We start from the raw sequence: 27439 nt of genomic DNA, 5'->3' as shown, positions 1-27439 counted from the left end.
AATGATTTCAATGATTTCATGATTTCATATAATTTCATGCGATTCGAAATCGATTTCAAGAGGTGGGGTTACATGATTCTTGGGACTGAATAGCCCCTCGAATTCAACTATTTTTTTGAAAATGTAATCATCTCTTGTCAAAAATGTAACTATTTTGTGAAGATTTCTTTTTTAATCGAAAATGCAACTATTTTGTTGAAAATTCGTCCCTTTAAATAGAAAAGTAATTTTTTCTTTTTGAAATAGTTAATAAATTAAAATGTTTAAATTTTAGTTTAAAATTGTGTTATCCCTTTTATAAAATATTTGTTGTTGAAAGTGTTGCAGAATGAAAATGCAGTTCTTTGGAGAATGATGGTCAGGAAAAATGAGGGAATTTTGAAAATGAAGTTTGCGGCGACCCTGTATCAAGTGTCCGTATAATCGCTTTTATCGTTATCAATATATTAAAGTGAATAGTGAATAATTCCTCCAGAAAAAAATATATTTTCCAATATAACCGCAGGGATGTTTTAGTGGAATTCACAGATTGCCTAGTAAATAGTGCCTCGAATATTACTCATGCTTCCGATATTTTCCAATATAACAGAAAAAAGTGAAGCTGTCACAGAAAGTTAATAAACGACTCTTCGATCTTAATTTCATGCAAGGCTAAATTCCACTCAATTCGCAGAAATATTTGCTATTGTAGCGTACCTTTTCGAATTCCGACAATTTCTACCGTAATTCAGGAAACTAAATAAACAAGTCGAATAAGTTCACTGAAAAACTAGAATTTCAGTTTTATTTCTACTAAATTTTTTATAAACTCATTTTGAACTTCACCTATGATGGCTGTCATGATCAATGTGAAAGCCGAAATACATCTAATGTGCATATTGTTCAAAACGAAGCAATTGTGGCTCAATTTGGTTACAGTAACTTTTGACGACGTTTTTTAAAAAATAAAATTAATTTTTGTCTATGTTTTTTTTTTGTGGAAAAAGTCTCAATAAATCTTTTGATGCCATTAGCATAACGGATGAATCAGCGAGTTGCGAAGGTCAACCGCTTCATTTTCAGAGCGTATAGCGGAACTCGATTCGCGAACTGCAGATTTGCTAATTTTTCAAACTTATATGGAATTAAGCAATTAAAAATTAAACAGTAGATAATTGTTTTCCATTATTTATTGCAATACGATGAATATAAAACGAAATTTTTCGTCGTCCCGAAATTCGGGATGACTCGTCAAATATTTTTTTAAAGTCTGACTAGTCATCACAAAATTTCAGGTCGACGACACGCAGCCAATATAAAGAATGCTTTTTAACTTTTCCAAAATAGCATTACTGATTATATGTTATAAATTTCATTTAATTTCAGGAAATCCTACAATTTGGGCGTACAATTCTATTGGAAAAGCAAGGCACTATGCAATTAGAGAAGAGTTTGAATTTCTATAAATCGAATTGATGTTCGTAACGTATGTCTTAATAACTAATAATTATGATGTATTCAATTTTTCGGTCAGATGAGTTTGTTAACATGTTTTTATTTATTTAATTATTTATTTTTGTTTCAAGCCAAATATATAATTTTACGGTTAATCTCAGACCTCGAAAGACTTTACTTCTGATGATATATGATTTATTTGGAACACTGCTATACTTTCTATCACAAAATAATGGGTTTATATATTCAAGCATCCATTTGTTTTTGATTGCAGGGAAATTATGAATGCAATGTAGAAGAAAGCGAAGAAAATGTTTCGATTCATCAATTTATGAAAGCCGTAAAAGACATTGAATTCAATGAATTTAGAAAATGTCAGTTAAAATTGTAAACATTAGAGAATGCTGGAGCGGATTTAACATACTTTTAAATCAGGCTTTTAATAAAAATAATTGTACACGAGTTTCAATTGTTATTTATTATTTTCAATTACAAATCTATACAATTTCAAAAAATTATTTCTTTGAATCATTCAAAATCGTATTATTTTTTATTATACACAACAAAAAAAATATTCAAAATTACATTATTTTAAGCTATAAATATCCCAAATTAAAGAATTTTAAATTGTACAGTTTAAAAGTGGAAGAATTTTCAATTTTAAATCTACAAAATTGAACTATTATTAAAAACTTTTTAATCACATCCCCAAAAAATATAAATCGTAAAAATTGAACAATCTGGTATTTAATATGTTTTTAATTATTGTATTTCTGCAAAATAGTAGGAATTTCAATTGTAAACCTTACAGGTCGAACAACTAAACATTATGCAAGTTTTAAGTTTGAACATTAAAAGTTCTGTCATTCTGATGATTTACATTTGAAGGATTTAGAATTGGAAACTTTTGACTTTTGAACTTCATAACAACATTATTTTCAAAATTTAGAAAATCCTTTTAAATTGGAGAAAAAATTGTATTGAAGCAAAAAACCCGTTTCTTTGAATCAAGAGATATTTCTTTGAAGCTGAGAATACTTTTTCTGAGCATATGTCTTTTAAGCGTCTTATTACGTTATAAATCTCAAATTAACTTAAATTTTTGATGAATAATTATATTTCGTAGAACTTTTAATTAAATTATACTCTCAACCCAGAATATAATAATAATGAAAAGCGCGCCTTTTTTGTTATAGTACTTTTCAATTAATATTACAATAAATCCCATTTATATAATGTTTTATTTTTCTCAAGTTTAGTTTGAAGATAAAATTCTATACTTGTGTTAAAATTGCTTTCTTGCTATTTGCGATAATAACTTTATATTTCTTACCATAATTTAGAAGAGAGAAAGTCTTTAATAAATAATTTAGATATTTTACGAGGCAAAGTCTGATAAACTTATAAATTTCAAAATAATTTTTGGAGTTGTTGTAACTTCAAAAATGGTAAAAGACTTTGTTTTTATGCAATCTTTATTGTAATTACTAAAATTTAACGTCATACCATAATTTTGGATAAATGTATTTTCTACAGGCTTGATTTGCTTAAAAATCACGTAAAAGTATAAATTTACACCCCCCCCCCCTGTGAAATATAACCCCCTCCTTTAATTCTTTTTTGGGTTTACAAACTTTAAAATCCGAATTGCAAAGTGTGCCGAAGAACATTATATTATGATAGCAAGTGCCTTCTTTACCAATAGTTTTGTTCTCTCTTCTTTTAATATTCTTTAATAATTAAATTCATTTAAAATCTGCTTACGAAAAGATTGTCACTTATTTTCCCAATTGGAATAGTCGCAATCAGGATTTGCAATTTTTTTTGACAATTTGTCGGGTATATTGTCTGTATTTTCAATATAAGGAAAATTTAATTCTTGTTCAATTCTTTTTCCTCATTAATACTTACCTCCCTAAAACCTCCTTCTTATTTAGCATTTTATCCTCCGTTTTAATTCATATTTTCTCTTCCCAGTACATCACAGAGATATTATTTATGTAAAGCTGGATTTAAAAACGTTGCAAACAATTGAAAACTACAATTATCCGCGGACAAAAATTAGCCGACGACGGATAGTTGTAGTTGTCAATTATTTGCTACGTTTCCATCCAACGTCAGATAAAAAATATCCCTAGGATTTACGCTGTTCTTTCTGAGCTTCATCTGGTTTATTAGCATCCAACATGCATCAAATTCCTGATCCCTTTCCAAGAATCCAAATCTAATATTTCTCTTTTTGCGTCACGGATCCAGTATAAAGAGTTTTATTAAGTTACATAAAGAGAATAGAATGTACTCTCTGGAGATTCGTCATAAAACTAAAACTAAATCTAAACCATCTAAAGAGAACAGTAATTTTTTACCTGCATTGCTTCAGCATCGTTTTCTTTTTCTTCTATACCCTACGCCTACGGCGCTCACCTTTCTGCAGGATTCTGGATCGACTTCCGCAGTCGCACTTTTGTAATCTATATATTATTCTTGGATGGATGCTATAAACTCGAAGGGCTTGAAAAGATGTTTATAGTATTTTTGAAACTGATACCGGCACAATTAAAAAAACGAGGTGACTTAAGTTCGTAAGGGGACACTTGAAGGATTTGTGGAACAGTTAAAACACTTTACTTTTCCGATCTTGGACACACGTTCACCAGGTGAGTTGAGACACCTGGAAGGTTTGGGAGCCACTGAGCTAGCTGAAGCTGAGAAGAAGAACACGAACTCGTACTGGTCGGGTTGCTGATCCTGCGGCTTCACGCTGCTTTAGCTGGAAACCTTCACCTGCTGAAGGCAGGTGTTACAGGTGGCAGCACCAACTGTGTTGATCATATCAATTCTTATCCTTCACCTTCGTTGGATAACTTAATTTGGTCATTTGGTAGCGAAGAAATGAAATTCGCAAACTTTATTCTTTTTGGGTAGGTTTGAAAACTTAGGTGAAGTTGGACTAAGATCTTCATCCAAAGAGCCCATTATTTTTCAATTTGTTTAAATCTGAATCCTTTGAATTCCTATCGTTTCTGTTGACGATTTCAATTTTGAACTGGTACAGGGCGGCTGTAGGTCAAGGAAATCAGGGAAAATTCAGGAAATTTTATTGGTCAGGATATTTCAGGGATTTTTTAAGGAAATTTGCAAAATTCAATGAATTTCTATAAAAGGCACTTCAAATAACTGTCAAGTATAGTCAATTTGAAATTTTTTATTTTTGCTTCAGAGTGTTTTAATCTGTTTATAAAAGATTCTATGGTAAAACACTACAAGATTAAAAATCTAGTTTTTGAAATAAAGTGTATTTGCCTTGTATTTCTATTTCTATTTCTTTTGCAGTTTCTTTCTCCTGACGATTATATTTGGTTGGAAATTAATCTTCTTCGGTTGCGAATTTAACTATTTTGTTGAAAATTCAAGTCATTTTTTTAAGGTTGAATCACTTTCTCAAAAAAGAACTGTAAAAATAATTTTGTTGTTGAAGATTCAGGATTTTAGTTGGAAATACTCATGCCTTTGATTAAAAACTAGTGCTTTTTCAGTTTGAAAAAATTTTTTTTTTATTGAAAATTTAAATATCGAAGTTGGTGATTCGTCATTTTAGTTGAAAATTCATCTCTTTGGTTAAAAATTTACCTATTATGTTTAAAATTCATATTTATAAATTGAAAATTCAACTACTTAGGTACAATTAGAATTACTTTCTTGATTTTTTCTTTCATCAAATGTCTATCTCTTTGGTTAAAAATGTAACTGTTTTGTTAAAAACTCATTTGCGTTGGTTAAAAACTTGTTTTTTTTTTATTATTTTTTTTTTTATTCGAAATGTAAAGTTTCAATTTTTGGTTGAAAATTTTCCTTTTCGGGAAAACACTAATCTTCTTGGTTTGAAATTCCCTCGCTTTCAATCAAATGGAAAATTCGTCTTTGAGCTTGAAAGTTCAACAATTTGTATCAAATTTTCTTTATTTCTTGAATTAAAAATCTTTATTTATTAATAATTCATATTTTTAACAGGGAAATTGATCCTTTTAGTTTAAAATTAATCTCTTTGGTTGAATTTTTTTTTCAATGGAAATTAATTTTTTCCTTCAAAATTTAATTTCTACATTTGGCCTGAAATTCATCTCTTTTTTTATAAATTTAATCTTTGTTTTATTGAAAAGTCAACTATTAAGTTTCTTGTTGTATTTTGTTCAAAATGGTATTATTTTATTGAAAATTGATTTGTTAGAAAATTTATCTTTCATTGTAGAAGATTAATATTATTGGTTAAAGAATCCTCTTTTTGGCTTCAAAATTAATCTGTTTTGTTAAGGATCTAATCTATTGTGGTTGATTTTTTGAGAATTCATCTTTGTAGGTTGCAAATTCAACTATTTGGTTAAAAACTAAACTATTTTTTTGAAAATTGAAAAAAAACAAAGTCATCTCTTTGTTTGAAAATATAACTATTTGCTATGAAGAATTAATCATTTTGTTGAAAAGTAACTCTTTGTTGTTAAATTGAACTATTTCGTTGAAACTTGATTTTTGTTGTTGTTGAAAATTCAACTTTTCGGATTGAAAACTTAGTTGTATTTAAAAAAACTCGTATTTTTGTCTTGAAAATTTAAATTATTGATTTAAAATCCAACTGATTTTGTTTGAAGCTCAACGTTTTTTCATTTTACATTAAAAATTAAAAAACTTAGAAAAGTCAAACAGTGCAATAAAATTGCTCGCGAAGGCTTAAAAAGAAGTATGTTACTTAAAAAACCGTTTTTTTTTTTAACAAATATTGAAGAAAGTCAATTGGTGTAACATAATTGCACATCTGGCGTTAAAATTAGAGAAATATGTTTCGAACTAACATTCTAAAAAGGCTCATTAGACAGGTAATGACCCTGTTGACGTTCTCTAGCCTCTAGCGTTCGGTTCTATTTACCGTTCTGAAAAGTTCGATTCTTGGTCAACCCAAAACTTAACCTTTTTTGTTTGAAAATTCATCTTTGCATATTGCATATAGAAAATTCAAGTATTTAAAAAAAATTCTTCTTTTTTGGTCGAAAATTCAAGGTTTTGTTGAATGCTCGTCCTTTTAGATTAAAAGTTTATCTTTTATCATGAGAAAATTTCTTTTTTGAAATAAGTGACTCTTAAATTGTTTTATTTGTGTTCATAAGAAGTTCCATTTTACAAATTTTACAATATGAAAATGCTGGTCTTTGAATATTCATGTTTAGGGAAACTTTAATTTTACTTTTTAATGTTGCTGGTTTTTTTTTGCTTAAATTTAATTTCTCAAATTCCTAATATTTTATTAATAATAAAATCGTTCTTAGGATTCAATTGTAAAATCAGAAAAGCACTACAGTAGAATCTGCTGCATTCTCGATATCAATCGTTGTTCCTATGGGTTCGCGATTCACAATTTTCTCACGCCATAAAAGTAAAGCGATGCCATATTCCATAAAGGCAGAGCGGAAGAAGTAAAATCCTGTAAAAATTAATGTTTCATAATATACATACATTTCAGAAATATATAATTTAATGTAAACTTAATTACATTCAAGCATTAATGAAAACCATAATAGAAGAAATTAAAAATTTAATGCACAATTGGAAAATTAATTAGTTTAAACGACTTACTTTCAAGATCCTAATATAAGAATGCTTTAATTTGATACGAAATTGAAATTTTTTATTTTATAATGCTTCAAGTTTGAATTTAATAATTTTTAAAGTACTGTAAAACAGTTTAATTTTTGAGAATGTGAGATTGAAGTTTTTAAAATAGTTTTTTTAATAAAGTTTTTTTGCTACCAATGCGGAGTTTCTAATATTAAAGATCAAAAAGGGAGGTCAAAAATAAATTTTACTTTTTTTCAAGGGTTCTTTTATCTTACTGAAAGGAATGCTTAGGTTTTTTCTTGAAATATCCTGAGCTCAAAAATCAACATTTTATTATTTATTCATAAAAATAAATATTCAGTAGGTTTCGATCGGATACTATCTTCTTCAACGACCGAAAATTTGTTTTTATATTTTATATTATAATATTTTATATTTATATTGGGAATTTTATTGTCAATGTTATAAAATAATTTTTCAATTGGCACCCTTGATGATTCAACAATTTTATATTAAAATCTCCCAGAATCGATAATCGTTTCAAATTCAAATATTAAAAATGTTAGGACAACTACACTATTATATCTTTCCAAATTCCAAAATTTGGTATTGGTAGCCTTGATAGTCACTGTTATAGTTAATAATTTTAGATTAAAACATTCTAAATGTATTGGTTGTAAATATATTTGGGTTAATATATTCGAAGTTGTTTGGTTTCAAGTTTGAAGCTAGAAAATTTTCTAAGCTTTTTTTTTAATTCGAAATCATAGAATATCAAATTAAAAGACTTGATAGTTGAATTAAATACCTCTAGAATAAATTCAAAACATGATAAATTTAGAAAATAAGTTTTATGTTCAAGCCTTAAAACGAGAAGATACAAGAACTGTTCCTACTTGAAAGTGTTGAAAAATATTTATCATTTCAAACTAAACATTGAGAGGCTTAAAATTGTACAATTTCAAACATTGGAATCATAGTGTTCTTGATTCATGTATTTTTTTTTAATTTTCAAGGTAATATCTGATAATTGTTATCTTTAACGTTTTTCAACAAGAAAAATTCAATTTTAAAGGTATATAATTCAAAAATTTTCATTTTGTACTGTGAAAATTACGGTGACTATTTTTTATCTTGTAAAAATGTCTCCTGTTAATTCTAATGTTAAATTATATTTTTGACGTTTTTCATTAGAAATTATACCATTATAATGCCCTTATAATTTATACGATCCATTCCATTTTGTTCCATTTCTCAAATTTAATTCCATTTCTGAAATTTAAGTATGAAATTATTCAACTTCAAAATTTTTTTATTCAAAATTAATGACGCTAATGAAATTGTCTAATTTAAAAAAATTTAATCTATAATGTTTCACATTTTGAGAGCTTTTGATGTAAAATTGGCCAATTTCAAAGAATTTCAATATTCTTTTACGAAATTTTACTTGATCTACAATGGTTTAATTTGGAACGTTTTCAGTTCAAAATTTTTAGTATTATTTTTTTAAATTTCAAGCGCTTTCAATTCGAAATGATAAATTATTGTTTCAAAAATTTGAAAAACTCTTAATATTCGAAAATTTATTTAGTAAAGGATTTTAAAATTATGTATATTTCTAATGTGAGGAAATAAAAATCCAGGGACGTCAAAAATTTCAATGCGATTTTCCATGTTGAACGCTGAACTTTCAATTTTTTCTCTTTTAGAAGTTTTAATTTTCAATTTTTCACATTTGAAATGAATTTATTTTTACTTTTTTTTCTCGAATAATTCAGTTTTAAAGGTGTATATTTAAAAAATTTTCCTTTTTAAACTGTGAAAATGACAGTGAGTTTATTTTTACATTCTCATCATTTATGATTGAGAAAGTATTAGAATTGTCGGAAATTTGACATCACAGTTTTTCAACGGATCTCCACGTTTCGAGACCCCCTGAATCCGAAAATCAGGTTTTCACGATAGCGTGTGTCTGTCTGTCCGTCCGGCCGTCCGTCCGTAAACACGATAACTCTCGAAAAAATGAACGAATCAAATCCATATTTGGCACACTTTTTTTAGGGCCTTAAAGAAATAACGAGTTCGTTAATCAGCCATTTTTGATGAAAATTCAAAAAGTGAGCGCATTTTGAAAATTTTTTAGACCACTTTTTTCTGAATTTTTAAATTCTATGTATGGATATTTATAGTATTAAAAAGAACGAACAATTTATCCTTATCACTTTTTTCGATAAAAAGAAAATTCTCAGAGATATAGCGTTCTCAAATTTGTTTAATCAACCGAATATCAAAATTTTAAGCCAAAAAATGCACGATATGAAAAAAAGTCAAGAGAAGAAAAACATTTCTTTTTAAAAGACCTACAAGATTATCATGACAAATTTTTGGATTTTCTTCAAAAATCAAAAATTCAAATCTTGATTGCACAAAAAAATAATGAAAAATAAAAAATTCCATTTTGTAGACAAACTATGTAGTATACGAAAAAAGACGAATTAACAAAAATTGTTATCCCACAAAAGATCTACAATTTCTTTAAGAATCACTTCTTGATAGGACGCGTACCTTTTGTTTTATTCGTGAAAAATAACGTTGAAAAAAATAAAATAAAAAAAATGTGTGGAGAAGCGACGAAAGTTACGAGAAAAAAATTCAACAAAACCTGTTTACAAATGTCTGTCGGAAATCGAGCGCGCAGCGCGAGTGTCACGATCAGAATGTGTACGTCAAAGCCTACAGAGCTTTGACAAACTTAATCTTTGACTATACTTAATTAAGTAGACAATTCAGAATATGAAGACGCATATAAATACTGTCATCTAAAAGAAATCTTTTTGATAGTTTTTTCAAGTATTCCAAATGCAAAAAATAAATATCCAAGCGCGAAGCGCGAGATTGAACCATCGCGCGCCCTAAGCGCGCTCAAACTTGCGAGCAAAGCGAGCCGCGCGCGATGAAAATGTGCCCACGAAGCGGGCAGATTTTTTTATCTTACAAAAATTTTTCTTATCAATTTTGATTTTACTTACATTTTTTGGAATGCTTTTAATTAGAAATTATGCAATTCCAATTACTTTGAAATTTAAAAGAACAAGATTAAAAAATTCTAATCTGGAATTATATATTGTGAACATTTTCAAAATGTCCAATTTCCCTAATTTAAATATGAAATTGTTCTATTTCGAGGTTCTTCAATTAAAAATCAATTATTGTAATAAAATTTTCCAATTAAAAATTCTTTAAATCAAAAGTTTTTATTTTGAGTGCCTCTGATTTGAAATTGGTAAATTTCGAAAACTTTCCATTTCCTTTTCAGAAATTTTACTTGATCAAAAATGGTTTGGCTTGGAACAATTTCAATCCAAAATTGTTGAGTATTATTTTTTTTTTAATTTCAAGCTCTTTAAATGCGAAATTATTAATTATTGTTTCCAAAATATTAACAACTCTTAATATTCGAAAATTTGTTAAATAATGGGCTTTTAAATTAATTATATTTGTAATGTGAGGAGATAAAAGTCCAGGGATGTAAATTGCTAGCTTTTTATTAAATTTGTATAAGGCTTGCCAATTTTAATGTTTTAACTGCAGTTTAAAAAATAGCATTAATTGATGATCTTTTCCAATAATTGCGTACGTATCGCTACGGAAAATTATTGTAGACAACGGGAAGTGATTATAATCTTGCTTACCAATACGAGTATCCTAAATAGGCACTAGAAGTGTATTCTCCAGTGATAGTATCGCGAATAGCTATGTTGTACCACGTTACGAAGCTATAATGACAACCATAAATTATTAGGCTGGTTAAATTAAGCCCAATAGCGATGCAAGCTACCAGGTAAATACCCTGCAAGGAATTCCATTATTATTATACCACTTACATTATGCTTCGATTAAACTACAAGCAGACCATAATTGCACTTGTTTCTGATTATATTTGACTCTTCAGTAAGCTCGACAAATTTTACAAAGCTGTGTGCTTTGTTTCAAAATTAAAATGATCACAGTCCGCCCCTTTTTTTACCTAATCCCCTTTTCCCCCATATATTTTTAAAACGCCCTGAGCGTTTGTTATGTTGCGTGAATATAACTTTTAATGATTCTTTTAAGGTTATTTATCTATTAACAATGATTTATGAATTTTCCGTACTATCAATTTTGTATATCGAAATTTGCAAATAATTTTAATTTATCATAAAATTGATTTATGAATGTTTCTAATCATTGATAAAAGAGAACATTTAAATTTTAAATGATTCGTTAGTATTGGGAAATAAGTCGATTCTTAACATTTTGCTACCGCACTATAATTTCTCAACTATTTTACATTTTTGAAGAGATAAGACAAATTAAATATTGGGAAAAACTTATTAAGAATTTAGCTTTTAAATAATTTTGAAAGATTTTGAGATAAAATTTTTGTTTAATTCCTGGGAAATTTTTTAATGGTTTAGGTTTAATTAAAATAAAAATAATTTAAATTTTTTAAAATATCAAAATGAGTAGAAAAAGAATATGGAAGAACCAGGCAATTCTTTTAATTTTTCAGTATTCAAACAAATTTGTAGGTAAACTCATTTGCAGGGCGTCGAGAGAATAAAAAAAGATATATTCTTAAAATTCATGCGAAAATTTCAAATGATTTTTTTCTTATTGAATTCTGAGATAAAAAAATACAAAAAAATTTTTATTGTTTCTTACAATTTGGGAAAAAGTGTAAAATATTTTAAAACCAAATTTTGCCATAATACATAATCTTAGAACAAATTTAAATAAGTACAAGACATACTTAGAAGTTTTATACATTCAAAAATAATAAAAACTTGTAAGATATGTTAGGAATTTTGTAAGGTATGAAGAAAATTAAATTAAATTATTTAGGTTCCTAGGAAAGATTAAAATGATTTTTTATGTTGAAACATTAATTTTTAAAGTAATTTTTTTTAACTTTTCAGAATAAAAAGTAAATGACGAAAAATTTTAAAAATTAAAAAATATTAGAAGGTTTAAAGACTTTCAACGGATTAAAAAAAAAATTTCTTAAGATTTAGGGGACATTTTTTATCATTTCTTGTTTTTAAGAATGGAATTTTTACAAAAGATTTCACAAAATTTTAAAAGATACCTTTAAAAATAAAATCGAGTGAATTTAAGAAGCATTTAGAAGATTTTGAAAGATTGAAAAAGAATTTTAAACCGTAAAAGATTTTTAAAATTGCAGATTTTTTAAAGACTTTACACCAAAACTTTAGGAACTTTTAAAAAATTTCGAAAGATTTCAAGTGGACAAACAAATTAGCTTAAAATTCCTAGGATTTGGAAGATTTTAAGGCTTTTTTTCCATTTTGAATATTTTTTCAAGATTTTAAGCAAAATTCGTGTAAGATAAAAATATTTTTAGGCATTTAAAAAATTTTGAATAGATTCAAAATATTTAAAAAATTGGAAGCATTTCCGGAAATTTCTTTAAATCTTCTAGATTTTTTTAAGAACCTCTGAAATATTTAAAATCCTTTTCTAATTTTCAGAAGAATCTTAGAAATGTGAACTTTCAACCAAATTTAACCAAAGAGATTAATTTTCAACCTAAAAAGATTTTTCAGTGATAAATGAAAAAATCAATTAAATTGTTTTATTTTCAAGCTAAAAAGACTAATATTCTACAAGATATTTAAATAATCAACCAAATAGTTAAATTTTCTCTTAAATTGCTGTAGCCAAAAATACAAATTTTTACGACACGGTTTCATTTTTAATCCAAAATATTGAATTTTCAACAAAAGAATTAATATTTCTTTTTAACAAAATAAGTAACTTTTTAAAGGAATAATAAAATTTGTAAAAAAGAAATTAATTCTCAGCGAAAAAAATTCTTAGCGAAAAAGTAACAACTTTTTAACCAAATAATAAATTTTTTAACGAAGAAAAATGAATTATCAACAGAAATATAATATTTCATATTTCATCGAAAACAAATTATAATGTAAAATTACATATACAACTGAATTTAACTGAAAACAGGAATTTTCTATGAAGCGCTTTCATTTTCAACGCGAAATAATGAATTTTAGTCCAGACATCTCGTACGAGAAAAGGTTTTTTACCGTATTAAAACGGTAATGCGTCTTTTTTTGCTAAAACGTTTTATTAAGGGGGCCTGAATAAAATTCCAAGTTTTCTAGAAATTACATCCTTGCATCGCGGAGATATTTTTCAAAAAAGTTCCAAAAATCGTGTTTGCGTAGACTGACCCGTCCCATTGCATTTTAGAGCAAAATGTTCAACACCAAAATTGAACTAGAGGAAATTCTAAAAAATTTCAGCGCAAAAAAATCTTCCATCTTCAATAGGTTCCGAACTACGGTCCTTCAAAGAACCCAGATTTTTTTTTGAAAAAAGGCGCAAAAACCCAATTATGAAGTTTGTATCTGTACTTTAAAACCTGTTAATTTAACAAACGAAAATTTCAAAAGTTGAATTGAAGTAGACGCAATTTCTAGTAATTCTTAAAAAAATGCAATGATCTAGCGCCAATAGGTCAAAAGTTAGAGCCTTGCAAATTTGACCCTTTTTGACCTATTTTTCAGGGAAAATTACTCGTGCTCAATTTTTTCAAAATAATTCACTTCTCGATTGAGCTACGTAAGTAGTACAAGAGAAAAAATTGCAGAGCAGGAAATTCTTCGTAAATCTAAAAAATATATAATCTTCTCGTCTTCATAGATCAAGCGTTATGACTCTTAAAAAAACATAATTTTTTTTGCTATTTTGAGCTTAATTTATAGCCAAAAAAGTTTTTTCAGAACTGATAGTTTCGTACATATCCTACAGAAAAATGTCATAGGAACAAATTATAGAGGACTAAATTCTGCGTGAAAAAAACAATCTCTCTAAATTTAAAATAGTAAAATATAACTAATTGTCAGTTAAATGCTACTAATATCTGTAGCTAGAATTGAGTGACTGACAATTAGTAGAATTGTATTGATTGGATTATTAAAACGAAAATCACTAATTGAATCAGTTATATATATCTGCACTGATACAACTGATTGATCAGTTATACTTGTATTGAAGAAAGCCGTTAATTTAAAGAGGTTATGTTTTAAATATATTTACGTAATAGTATCTAAAACATTTTTAATTTGCGTCCAATTCAAAAAGTTCATCAAGATGATTTGTAAATCTGGTTAAAATATATTAAAATTATGCTTTAAACTTATGGAACTCTTAAAAACAAAAAAGGCATATTTTTTAAAATGATCTGAGGGTACCTTTTGACGGAGGGCTGTTTTGAATGAATCGTGGAATTAATATTTTTATAGGATTAAATTCTAGCAAATTTGATTGGCTGATAACCTAGATACGAACTTGATATGTCGAATTAATTCAAAGATTAATTCAATACAGGTCTCCGTAAAAAGATACCCTAATTATGTTTAGCTTTTCACAACATTTTGTATTCTCTCCAAAATTATCACTGTATAAGTTCAACGAGTTTTCGTCGTCTGCTATCAATTTGGACGCCTTAATTTACTGCGCTTGCGTTAGGCTTGCATGGTTGGCGCGGAATTAAAAATAGACATAAAAAGCAGTTCTAGCAATTCAACTTATTAATTATCATAAGATGGGCAAGAATGTATATAACTTGTATTTATTGAAATTTTGTTTATTAAATATAAGTTAGTTTTTGAAATTCAATGAAAATGAACTGTTACTTTGAAAATACATGTGTTATACATTTTTTTCTGAACTGAAACTTAGCAAGTTGAATATATATATATATTGTTCGTTATATTCATAATAGTAATCGCTTGAAACATTTTATTCACACATAGATATACATCTTGTTAACAATTCACGAGTGAAATTAATTTGTAAATTACTATTAGTACTTGACAAACCTTATACCTATGTATTGTTATACATTAAGTATATATATCCTGAGGAAAAGTTTTCAATTAAACTTTTGGTTATACTTCAATATAACAAATAATATGGGAGTATAAATAAACTCTTAATTAGAAATTATTTCTCTAATAATTTATTCTAAGTCTATAATTGATTTACTACAGTTACGATATAACTGATTAACTTCAGTTACGGTATTTTTACTGGTAAAATTATTAAAATTCTGAAAATAACTGATTCATCAATTAAAATTAGGTGTGTTGAATAAATTAGTAAAATTTCTACTAAATCAAATTTAGAGAGATGTTTCAGCTCACATAGGTCACGAGTTATGTTCATGAAACCTTGACCCATTCCATTCGGAAGGCTCTGTATGTACTCGTAAATGTACTGCGATCGCATTTTGGTAGTATGTATGCATTTGTAGTTCATGAAAGGTCCACTTTCTACCCTTTATTTTTTGAAAAACAATCAATAGTTCGACAATTATTTAAATAATACGATTCACTCTATTATTTGTGTGCATATTTAATGTATAAATAAAAAATGTATAATTATTATATAAATAGCGCCAAATAGCAAAAAAATTATGCTTTTTTAATGAGTTATAACTCTTGATCTACGAAGACTAGAAGATTTTTTTTTTAAATTTACACATAATTTCCTGCACTGCATTTTTTTCTCTTGCACAACTTATGTAGCTTCACGGATAGGTAAAGTATTTTGAAAAAACTGAACACGAGTAATTTGCCCTGCAAAATAGGTCAAAAGTGGTCAGCTTTGTGAGGCTATAACTTATGACCTATTGGCATTTTTTAGAATTACTTGAAATCGCGTCTACTTCAATTTCAATTTTGAATTTTTTTTTTTAAATTAACAGGTTCCAAATGACAGATACAAACTACAGAAGAGGGGTTGTCGCCTCATTTTCCAAAAAATCCGGGTTCTTTGAAGGACCATAAAAGTCGGTACCTATTGAAGTTAGAACATTTTTTTGCGTTCAAATTTGTCAGAATTTTTTCTAGTTTAATTTTGGCGTTGAAAATTTTGCTCTAAAATGCAGTGGGACGGGTCAGTCTACGCAAACACGATTTTTGACACTTTTTCAAAAATATCTCTGGGAAGCACGGGTGGCATTTCTAGAAAGCTTGAAATTTTGATAAGTGCCCCTCAGTAAACCGTTTTAGCAAAAAAACGCGCATTGCCTACTTAATACGATGTAAAAGTGCCAGATGCCTGGACTATGTTTTCAACTAAAGAGTGATTATCAACTCAAAAAGAAGAATTTTTGAAAAAAAACATTACTTTTTAAGAAAATTGTGGAATTTTCAAAAAAATAATAACTTTTGAACCAAATGTTAAAAATTTTAACAAAAAAGATGGATTATTAATTAAAAATTAATAGTTGATATTTCAACCAAAAAAGATTTAAATTTTTAATAAAAAAGAAGTTGAAATCAACCAAAAAAGACAAATATTTAACAAAATAGGTACACTTTTAACAAGAAATGTATGTTGCAAACAAAATTCAAGAAAGTTAGTGAATTTTTAAACTCAGCAGACGAATATTTTCAACAAAATAGTTTAATTTTCAACCAAATATTACGGATTTTCAATAGAGCAGATGAATTTTCAACAAAATAAGTAAATTCTCATTTAAATAATAAATTTGCTAATCACAAAAGACGAATTTTCAACCAAAAATGTGATATTAGACTTTTTACTAAAAGTAGTTGAATTTTGTTACTGGTTTCAGTTGGCATTTAAGTGTAAAATCTAGAAAAAGTGGCAAACAGGAGAAAGAGTGTGAAGCCTGCGATAAATAAACAAGAATTTGTATTCATTTTTAATACCAATGAAATATTTAATAATATATGTAAAACGGCTTATCAGAAAATAGTATGTTAGTTGCGGTTGTAGAAACAAAATTTTGAAAATCGTATTTATTATAAAAAAAGTAGCCTCTACCAGGACCCTATACTAAACTATAATTAATTAGTAATTTTGTTTATAACTTGTTCTTACAATTAAGAAAACTACGTATTTAAAAATTGTTATATTCAGAATTTTTTTATTTGCGTGAATAATAATTTTTTTAATTTGTATTTTTTACACGCTAATCTTTTTTTAGTTGACATTCAAATTTTTGTTTGAAGATCTGAAAGCTTGCAACTAATGCAAGTATATTCGAAAAAAAATTGAAACGTTTAAGGAAACAAAACAGAAAAATTAGGTTTTTCATATAGTCATTTTTGTGTTTTTCGAATTATTTTTTTGTAGATATAGCTGACCCAGAGGAATATTTTAAACGACTCAAAAAAATTGACGAGAATAAGCAATAAAAATTTAACTGCTACAAAAATACGTGTAAAAAATCAAAACATGAGCATTTTGAAATTCTGTTGTTTATCTATTTTTCAATCTTTAAACCTCTATAATTTTTTCTTGGTGTATTTTTATGACTAAAAAGTCCTGAAGTGTTAAACAAATGTTTTAAAATTAGCTAAGAAAATTACAAAAATGGCTAAAGAAAAGGCACTACCGTTAGCGGACACTTTCGTTCAATATTCACAGGATACCCATATGATATAAAAAATTTTCATTGATAAATAAAATCCCATTTTAATCTCCTTTTTCGAGAAAATCCCCTTTATACCAAACATTGAACTGCTGAACCGCTGTGATCTCTGAAATTAGAGTAAAATGAGGTTTTATTCTAAAGGAAAAATAATAATAACCAAAAATCCAACTATTCTATTTTTGGTTCAAAATTCACCTCTTTGGTTGAACATTCAATTTGGATTAAAAATTTGATTATTCAATTTTTGGTTGAAAATGATCTTTTTAGTTGAAAATTCGTCTTTTTTGCTTGAAAATTGATTATTGAAATCTTAAAACTGAATTATTTCAGTTTTGGTTTACAATTTATCTTTTTTTTAGCAATAATCAATTTGTTTTTGTTAAAAATTGAACTATTTCAGTTGAAGGTAATTTTTTTTTTGAAAAACTACCTTTTTTGTTTAAAATTCAACTATTCCAGTTCAAGAATCATAATTGCAGTAGAAAATTCATCAGTTAGGTTGAAAATTAATTTATGAAACTAAAAATGTGAATCTTCCATTTTCTGTTGAAAATTCTTTTTTTTTAGTTAAAAACTCAACTATTTGGTTGAATATTTGTCTTTTTGATTGAAAATTCAACAATTTCGTTGAAAATTCATGTATTTTGTTGGTAAATATTTTTTTTTTTTCAAATAATCTTTTTGTTTGAAAAAAATCTAATTGTTTGAAAATTAATCTTTAAGATTTAAAATTCAAGTTTTCCAGTTAAATATTAATGATTTTTGTTCAAATTCTTCTTTTTGGTTTAAAATTAATCTATTTTAGTTGATGATTCAAAATTTTATTTAAAAATTTATTAATTTTCCTATTTTTTGCTCTATTGTGTTAAAAAATGTTTGAAATGAATGTCATGGATTAAAATAAATGTTTGCATTTTGCGGCAAATATGAACATTAGGTTGCCTCATGAAATTCTTTGTTTTTGATTTTCTAAAACCTTAAATCTGACATTTTTTCTTTTGGTGAGAAAATGCTTCTCTTTTTTTCAGATTTTTAAAAATTAGTTTTTAATTCAAGACAAGTATTCATAACAAAATTTCAAATAGTAGAAATTGTTGTCAGCAAGTTAACTTTAACTTTATCATGAAATCGCAACAAAAAAAAACCCCCCTTACCATTTTTTGTGTGAAACAAACAAATTTTAGGGACACATGACCTCTAAATTTTTCTTTAATCTAAAAAAACGGAATCATTTTCTCGCCAAATGTAAGAATTTCAGATTTAAGGTTTAAGAAAATCAAAAACAGAGAAATTACGAGGAATTAATAATCCTTCGCCGAATCACCACCCTGAAATTATTTCTTAATTCCTTTCGCGTATATTTTTTTTTAAATGGAAATATGCTTACCTGAATATTTAAAAACGTTGATGCCGGGATTTTTAGAGAGTTGAGAATTCCTAAGGCACACATTATTATGACGGTGATAAGGTGCAAAAACATGAAAATAACTGTACTGAGCCATGCGCCCGCATCAACGAATACCAAAGTATCAGAAGTATCATTGGTTGTTAAAAAATTATAATTATAATATTTAAGTAATTGAATAATTATTTTAAGTTGGAAATCGTTAAAATATTGTATAACGTTAAAAACATTAAAAGAAAGAGAGAGGAATAGACATGACCTTAAAAATATTCTTACCATTATCACGCTTAGTCCGTAAAATTAAATTTATAGCATTTTTTGTTGGCGATAAACAAGAAAAATTTGGTCTTTCTCCAGTAAGAAGTAATTTAACTTCATTTTCTCTGGAAGAAGAATCGGATAGACAGCTCCATGCACACGAATTTGATCCCCAAAAACATGAAACTAAAAAAATCGAGTTAAATATATTTAAAAATTATATATAAACATAAAAAAGAAAGTTCGAAGTTCATACATAAGAATTTAGAAATTTGGCGTAAAATAATGTATCTAAAATTTATTGATTTCTTACTTCTCAATTCTCAATTTATTAAAAAAAATTACAGACGTAATTGTATTAAAATGTTTATAATTATCTGATCATTTAGAGCAATTAGGTCCGATTATTTACTGTAAATATCGTATTTTTTCGGTGTCTCGACAGGCTTCCTTATGAGGGTGCCTGTAAATAATCCATGATTAATTTCCGAGTCTCCAATGTCTTTTGAAGTATCGACGACAGAAGCCGATCCTGTGATCCACTCATCTGTCCTCAGGGACAAGCAAAGAACGATTAGGGCTCAAATTGAAAGAGCAGCTGTAACTTGAATGAACACAACTCGCTTTCGTTTCTTCATTTTCCCCAAATTTGAGGAAAATATCCCACTTAACGAAAATTCACTCTCCAAATAAGTAACAAATCAAATTCCAAAATAAATGATTCACTAAACTTTGGAACTTAGCGACACATTTTTGAGACTTTGGTTACATATTTTTGTTTGTGTATTTAGAAAAACTTTAATTTAATAGTTATTGGAATGACTACTATTCTCGATGCGATCATGGACTAAACCTTAAACTCGATTCATTGATCCACTCACCTCAATGATAAGGTTTATCAGTTCAATATTACGTAGAAGGAGTAATCTTAATGAGTCGCATATAAAGATATTTCACAGAGATAAAACTACGTGAAACAATAGTCCAGTTTGTGATGTTTTACAAGAATATATTTAGTTAATTTGCAATAATTTTGGGCACGTATTTATGCTAATTATTTTTTATGAAAATTCTCAAAATCCTAACAAACAATAGTATACAAAATCCAGGGCGGCCGTAGGTCAGGGATAACCCTGAAATCAGGGAAAAGTCAGGAAATTTTAATAGAAAAGGCAAAGATCCTGAAAATAAATCTTGCAAAGTTCAGAAAAATTTTAGATAATGTCATTTTTTAATTTTAATTAAAAATTGTTTCTTTAAGTTTATGAAAGATTATACGTTTAATATTTTATAAGAGTATAATTCTGGTCTTTGAATATTGTTATTATTGATCAGGGAATTTTGAAAATGAAGTTTTTTGGCCACCTCGATCTCACAATATTCTTATAAGTAATTTATTTGTCTTGTATTTATTTTTTTTTTTGCAGTTGCATCCTTCTGACAATTATATACTTAGTTGCAAATTTTATTATTTGGTTGAAAATTAAAATTTTTTGTAAAAAGCCATCATTTTTGGTTAAAAATTCAACTGATTTGTTGAAAATTCGTATTCTTGGGTTGACAATTTAACTATTTTTCTAAAAAATGAACTTTTTGTTTAAAATTCAACTGAAATATTATTTGGTTGAAGCTTGAACTATTTTTTCAATTTTTTTGTTTAATTCGTCTGTTTTAGTTGAAACTTAATAACTTTGATTGAAAATTTAACTATTTTTTTGTAAATTCTGTCTTTTTTTGTATTGGACATAAATTTGTTGACTGAAAATATAAATATTTCCTTTTCGGTTGAAAATTGATCTTCTTCAGTTTAAAATATATTTATTTTCTTGAAATTCGTATTTTCTGACAGTAAATGAATCTTCTGGGTTAAAAATCCTCGTTGCGGTTTTCAAATACATTTCTTTTGTTTAAAAATTCAACTATTCTATGAAAAATTTAATTATTATTTTGAAAATTTAACTATTTTGTTATAATTTTTTTTTTTTAATATAAGCTATTACATTTTTCTTGGATAGTTATTTTTTGTTGAAAATTCCACTTTTTCAGTTAAAAATTTAACTTTCACCTATAAAAATCGTCTTTTCAGCTTACAAATTTTACTATTTCGTTGGAAATAAAACTCTGTTTTGTTGAAGTTTAATATTTTTAATTGATAATTCGTCTTTATTGATGAAAAACTAAATTTTTTGTTAAAAATTCATCTTTTCGATTTTAAAAGTAAACTGCGTTATAAAAAAATCGACCTTTAAGCTTTAAACTGATATTTTTGGGTCGAAAATGCAACTATCTAGTTGTAGAAAATTCAACTTTTTTTAAGTTGTATAATATTTTTGTCTTAAAATTTGACCATTTTGTTGAAGATTTAATTTTTTAGGTTGAAATTCTAACAATTTGTTTAAAAAATTTAACTATTTGTTGAAAAGTTTTTTTTTTGTTAAAAATGCAACTGTTTTGTAGAAACTTTGTCATTTATTTGGGTGGTAATATCATCTTTAATGTTATAAAAGTAATTCTTTGGGTGGAAATAAATCAATTACCAAGTTAAAAAATGTAATATGAAATTTTTTTATTCCATTTATAAAAGATTCTCTGTTAAACTGGTTACAGGTAAATGTTGCAAGGAAAAAAGAAAAAATATTCATGGAAAAATCTGGGAAATGTCAGGGAATTTTGAAAATTAAGTTTTCCGGCTACTCTAATAACAAAAGAAACAGCAAATCTATGTAATAGTTAACATTTGTGAAAATTTAAACAAATTTACTCTTACTGGTAATTGTTCAAATTCATGTATAATAAAAAGAATTACCATAGGAGTAATTAAATTCCTTAAACTTGAATCAGGGAAACGCTTTATCACTTTGATATTTAAAAATATATTTCATAATTTCTATAAACGTTTCAAAATTGTAAAAAGGGACAAAAAGAAAAATATATATAGGAAAAGCAACTGTGCAGAAGCTAGATAAATTTTCAAATATGTAATAAAGTCAATTTAGAAGCTGTTTGTAACACTTTTGACTTTTTTCCTTAATTTTTTTGCAAGATATATGCATATGAATTTATCGTCAATTTTCGTAGGTGGTGAGAAGAACTATTACTTAGATCCCAGATTATTATTCTTGGCAATTTAAAACATTGTTAATCTTCTCCCTTATAATATCAGAAATATGAAGCTACCATGTTGACTCATTTTTTTACTTTGATTGTTTAAACAAAAATTTTCCAACAAAATCTCACAAAAATTTCTGTTGTATATTTTGAGAGACTTAAAAGAACCTGAAATGATCTTGGTTAGCGAAAGTTGTCTACTGGATGATTTCACAAATTTTTTAAACAAAATTGTTTAACCAAATACTTGAAAAAATTGTTTTGCATATTTTGAAAGTCCAAAATGACCCCGAAATAATAGCGCAAATAAATATTGTCTGTAGGAAAAAAATTATACTTGAGCATTTACCGATATTGTAATTATTACGAACCTACTTTTTTATAAATTCTTTACAACTTTTTCTAGGTAAATTAAAAAAAAAATCAGAAAGAACTCTTAACCGGGCAATAATGTTCTTCTTAGGGATATTGAAAATTTCCGAAATTTAGATTCATTGAAAGCGAAGTGGAAGACCGGATATTTCACAGGCTGTCACTAAGATGAGAAACACACAGGAGTTCGGCAATGTGAAGGTCGCGGACCATGACCGACCGGATAAAGTGTTCCGATTTATATGTATAGAGCGGCTTCTATATTTATCCTGCTTTTTATATCAGAAGGAAGGAAGGAAGTGCATATGACTTACATTGATTGTGTATATTTGTATAAATTATATTTGCGCACAGTAGAAATTAAATATATATTCTTAAAAATAGGATTGGACAATATGTTTTATTGTATAAGCTGGAACATAGAAAATCGCGTCATAGAAGAATCTGGCAGGAATCGAACAGATATTCCGGAAGTTAGATTCGAACAATTATTTTTCCAACAAAATAAAAGTTTTGCTCAATTGTCTTAGGATTGTGCTCATTTGTGCAGTAAACGGTTTTTTTGAAAAATTGAAAATTGTAGTCGCGTTGTTCAACAAATTTTTTATTTGCAAGATTCACAACTTCTTACAAGCGTAAAACGAAAGTTAGTGCTAGGCGATTCAACGTAAACACCCTTTTATGCAGGAAAGAAAAATTCCAAAAAACTTAACCGGGAATGAAGACTGTCTTTGTCGAACATACTTCAGCACAAGTTTGGATTTTTCTAAATTCAATGATATTTAGGGTTTGTATGTTTTTGAGTTTAACATTTTGGGTTATTTTGGGTAGCCAAGTTTGAAATTTTCAAAAAATCAAATTTTTTTTCTTTTTCAGTCCCTATGTATCCTTAGAAATAAGGTAGAAACCCATTTTGATCTCAGAGCGTATCAGAAGTGGCCGAAAAATGAATTACTTCGAAACTTCAAACGCGTTTATCTCGAAACGCGTTTTTTTGGGGTCGTCACCACGATTCCAGCCGATCTACTTGGCCGATTTCATTCAAATTTTTTTGAAAATATTCAGAAAAGACTTGGCTATTGCATGAACCTCGGTCTTGATTCTTCATTAATATTTATTAACAAATTGGTCTAGTTAATGTTTATAAAAAAGTGAGGAAAAAACGAAAAGTCACAAAAACTTTCACAATTTGTTTATTAATTAATATTTTTTCATAATTGTGGTTCATGCTATAGCCATTTATGTGCTCTTTACGAAAAATTTTGGTTTTTGTGTTTCAGATGACGCAAAATTGAAAAATAATGGCGACCTTTTTTCAACATAGCGTCATCAGATCGCCCAGAAATTGGCCGGATATTGATGAAAAATAAAAAATAAATTTTTTCCGTTAGTTAATAAAATGCCTTACGACATACTAAAAAGTTGTAAATGTTAAATAAAAATAAATAACAAAAAAACGTTGAAAAAAGGTCATTGAAACATGGCTACCCCCTTAAAGGGATAAAATACTTCTTTTGTCGAGGTCAATCCAGCACAAGTTTAGGTTTTTCGAAATTTAATTATTTTTCGGTCTTGTATGGTTTCTGAGTTTGACATTTTGGGTTTTAATATGACAACTGTTAGTCTAACAGAAATTTGTTAGATGAAAAACATTGTACTTTTTTCGAGCACAATTTAGCACAAGTTTTGTTTTTTCGAAATTTAATTATTTTTGGGTGTTGTTAGTTCTTTGAGTTTGACATTTTGAGTTTTAATATGACAACTGTTGGTCTTACATAATTTTGTTAGAGGAAAAAAAGATTACTTTTGTCGAGCATCACTCAGCACAAGTTTTGTTTTTTCAAAATTTAATTATTTTTTAGTCTTGTAATTTGATTGAGTCTTGGAATTTGATTGAGTTTGACAATATTTCGTATTGCACTTGCAAGAAGTTGTGAATCTGGCAAAAAAAGCGTTTTCCAAAAGTTATGACCGTAATTTTTGATTTCTCAAAAAACTGTTTGCTGATAAAATGAGCACAAGTCTAGCACAATTTAGCACACTTTTTTTTTTTTGAAAAATATTTTTGCAAATATAACTTCCAGGACCTAGGTATCGAACACTGGTTCCCGGGGATAGCAGAAAGTTGATTTTTTACTCTGGTAAACTGAATAATGAAAATGGGAATTTAATCGTCCATATGGATTAAATGCTAGGAAAATCATTATTCGTAATTATATCTTCATTAATTGTTAACGATTATGTTTTTTTCATTCTCTCCCTCAATTAAAGAAGAAGTATAGTCTTGAATTTCGTACAGAAAAATATCGCACTATCCCATATTTTCTCTTCAACGCATTTGTAGATGCCATTTTCAACTTCCACCTCACTGAATTTTCAAATTTATTATTATTTCGGTAATTATTTCGGGACAGATAAAATTATTCTTTTACCGAAAAGTTATTTATCGTTCACCGAATTTTTCTCATACCCGCAACTTCGAAACAAATTCGGTGATTTCTCAAGATCAATTTTTTTCCGTGTAGATTTTTTTCGTTCTGTGGGGCTGCCAGCTTAAAATTATGATTAAGCTAGCGTGACCACGTTTTTTTTCAAATGCGGAGCATTACATTTTAAAAAAGGGCATTAAATGAGCCGTAAATTATACTGCAAAGAAATATTGCCTAGGTGTTTTCCTAAATTTAAAAAACATTTGGACCTGAATAGTTAAACAATTCCATATTTAAAAATTTTTACATCTGATTAAAAATTTAGATATTTAAAATTGAAAAACTCGAAACTTTTTGTTAATATTTATTGTTTTAACGTCGTTTGTACAGATAGGAAAAGGGAATTGGTGACGGAAACGGCTGATTTAAAGATAGGATTCAAATGCTTTTCGAAAGCTTTTTATTGCGGTTGAGTCACTACAAATTAGGACGTTGTCACCTAAAATTGTTTAAAATTTGTTTCTTTAAGTTCAGCCGCCATATTTTTTATCTATTTTATATACTGCTTCTGCACCGAAACTAACTGCATTACAAGAATAATACTGAAAAGATTTTTTTATCTTTCTTTTATTAAGAGTAAATAGGCAACTGAGTGGTTGGTTCGATATTGTAGGCAAGATATTAGCAGGCTTCACAGACTTGTCCCTGTATTCCCTTTTGTACCCTATATTCAGTTAGGGTCCCTAAAGTACCCTACACTGCAAAAAGAAATCCTTAAAGTCCGCCTATATAGCGAAGGAATTTAATTGAATAAAGTGCGCCTTCTTTTGTTTGAAAAGTAAGATCTTTAATGTGGAGATTCGGGTAGTCATGGCAGACAGTACGTCGATCGAGATGAATTTTTGTATAGAGTGGACTGAATTTCAAAAAGTAAATGCGAGTTCCGCCTCCATCTGATGAAATTCATCTCCGCTGGAACGGACTTTCTGCTATTACACACTTAAGATGACAAATTTTGATCAGTCATACGGATTTTAAGTTCATTTTCGACCTTAAATCACTATCCGCTAAGACAGACTGACTTTAAGTTTACCTTTTTATCATAAATTAAGTTACCTAATGAATTTAAGGCAATCCTGGAAGTAAGTCAAATTAAATTTGAAGGTTTTCTTTCTACTGTGTATTTTCGATATTTGGTCCCTTTGGGTACCCTGCTTGAGTCAGGCACTTTTAGAAAAAGTAACAAAAATCAGAGAATTTTTGTGAGAAGTAACTGTTAAAAAAATAAGGGCTGCCACACAGTCATTTTTTCAAATAAAAAAGGAGCGGATTAGTCACTTTTCGCTCAATAAATTAAATGGTGGGTTAATCACTATTCATTTCAAGTCTGTACCTATTTTTGAATTATCTTGAATTCTTTGAAATATCTCTGGGTATGTATGAAGGTTCCGTGAAATTTGTAAAAAATTTCAATATTTTTAAGGAATTTTTAAGGAAGGTTATTGGCAGTGTAGGATCGAGGGGCTACTCACTGAGAAATCTGGAATGTGGCAGTCTTAATCGAGTTCGAATAGAGAATGCTAGGATTTCTTTGAGATTACTGGGGTTGCCCAGATTTTTAAAACTTCTCGAATTCAGGTATCTTGAGGAGAAATCAGACTCGGCTCAGCTCGGCGATGTTCGGATGGAGTCGACCGTTAATTCGACTCACCGAAACAGCGTGTGCATCACGAATGCGGGAGTGTGTGAATGCTTTGTATTGTGAATGCTCCAGGCTTGGCGAAAGATTTCCAAGATTTGTAAGAGTTCCTCAAAGAGTTATCCTAGGATTTCCAGCGCAACAATCTGCGATTTCTAAGTGACTAGCCCCTCGGGTAGGATTCATTATCAGGAGTAAAAATATATCAAATAAAGCTAAAGTGGCAATACATAAGTCTATTTTTGTATCGATTATGCTTTACGGCAGCTAGACTTGGACCTACTAAAAAAGGATAAAAGGTAAAATGACTGGGAAAAGCATCATTTAGACAATATTTTCTCTCATCCAGAGCAACGTGAAGTGTTATCTACAAACTGTCAGTCACCTGTCAAAGATGATTTTGTCGGGTGTTATTTCCCTGAAATAGATGTTGATAAGCAGGCAAGTTATAATAATAATTACCTAACTTTTAATTTCCTCCGATTTACCAGTGACTATTAGTGTCTTGGAATAAAAATTGTACTTGGCTTGATATAATACGAGGGTAGTTCAATAAGTCCTTAGAATGAAGTATAAAAACAATTTTTTTTGGGTAAATTTTTTTTTATTTTTCAACATAATCTCCTTGGAGC

General features: G+C 27.9%; 1 protein-coding gene and 1 pseudogene across 1 annotated transcript in view; both read right to left on the bottom strand.

Moving 5' to 3' along the window:
• LOC117171575 overlaps nucleotides 1-4162 on the bottom strand; it is an 88388-nt gene extending 84226 nt beyond the window's left edge. The window contains exon 1 of the mRNA XM_033359010.1: nucleotides 3801-4162. The gene's annotated coding sequence lies outside the window, so the exon portion shown is untranslated. The remainder of the gene's footprint in view (nucleotides 1-3800) is intronic.
• Nucleotides 4163-6655: 2493 nt separating this feature from the next.
• On the bottom strand, nucleotides 6656-20026 carry LOC117171809 (annotated as a pseudogene).
• Nucleotides 20027-27439: the final 7413 nt, after the last annotated feature.

The sequence above is a fragment of the Belonocnema kinseyi genome, chromosome 4 (assembly GCF_010883055.1).
Source record: "Belonocnema kinseyi isolate 2016_QV_RU_SX_M_011 chromosome 4, B_treatae_v1, whole genome shotgun sequence".
Classification (NCBI taxonomy): domain Eukaryota; kingdom Metazoa; phylum Arthropoda; class Insecta; order Hymenoptera; family Cynipidae; genus Belonocnema; species Belonocnema kinseyi.
This window is presented reverse-complemented; position numbering and strand designations above follow the sequence as displayed.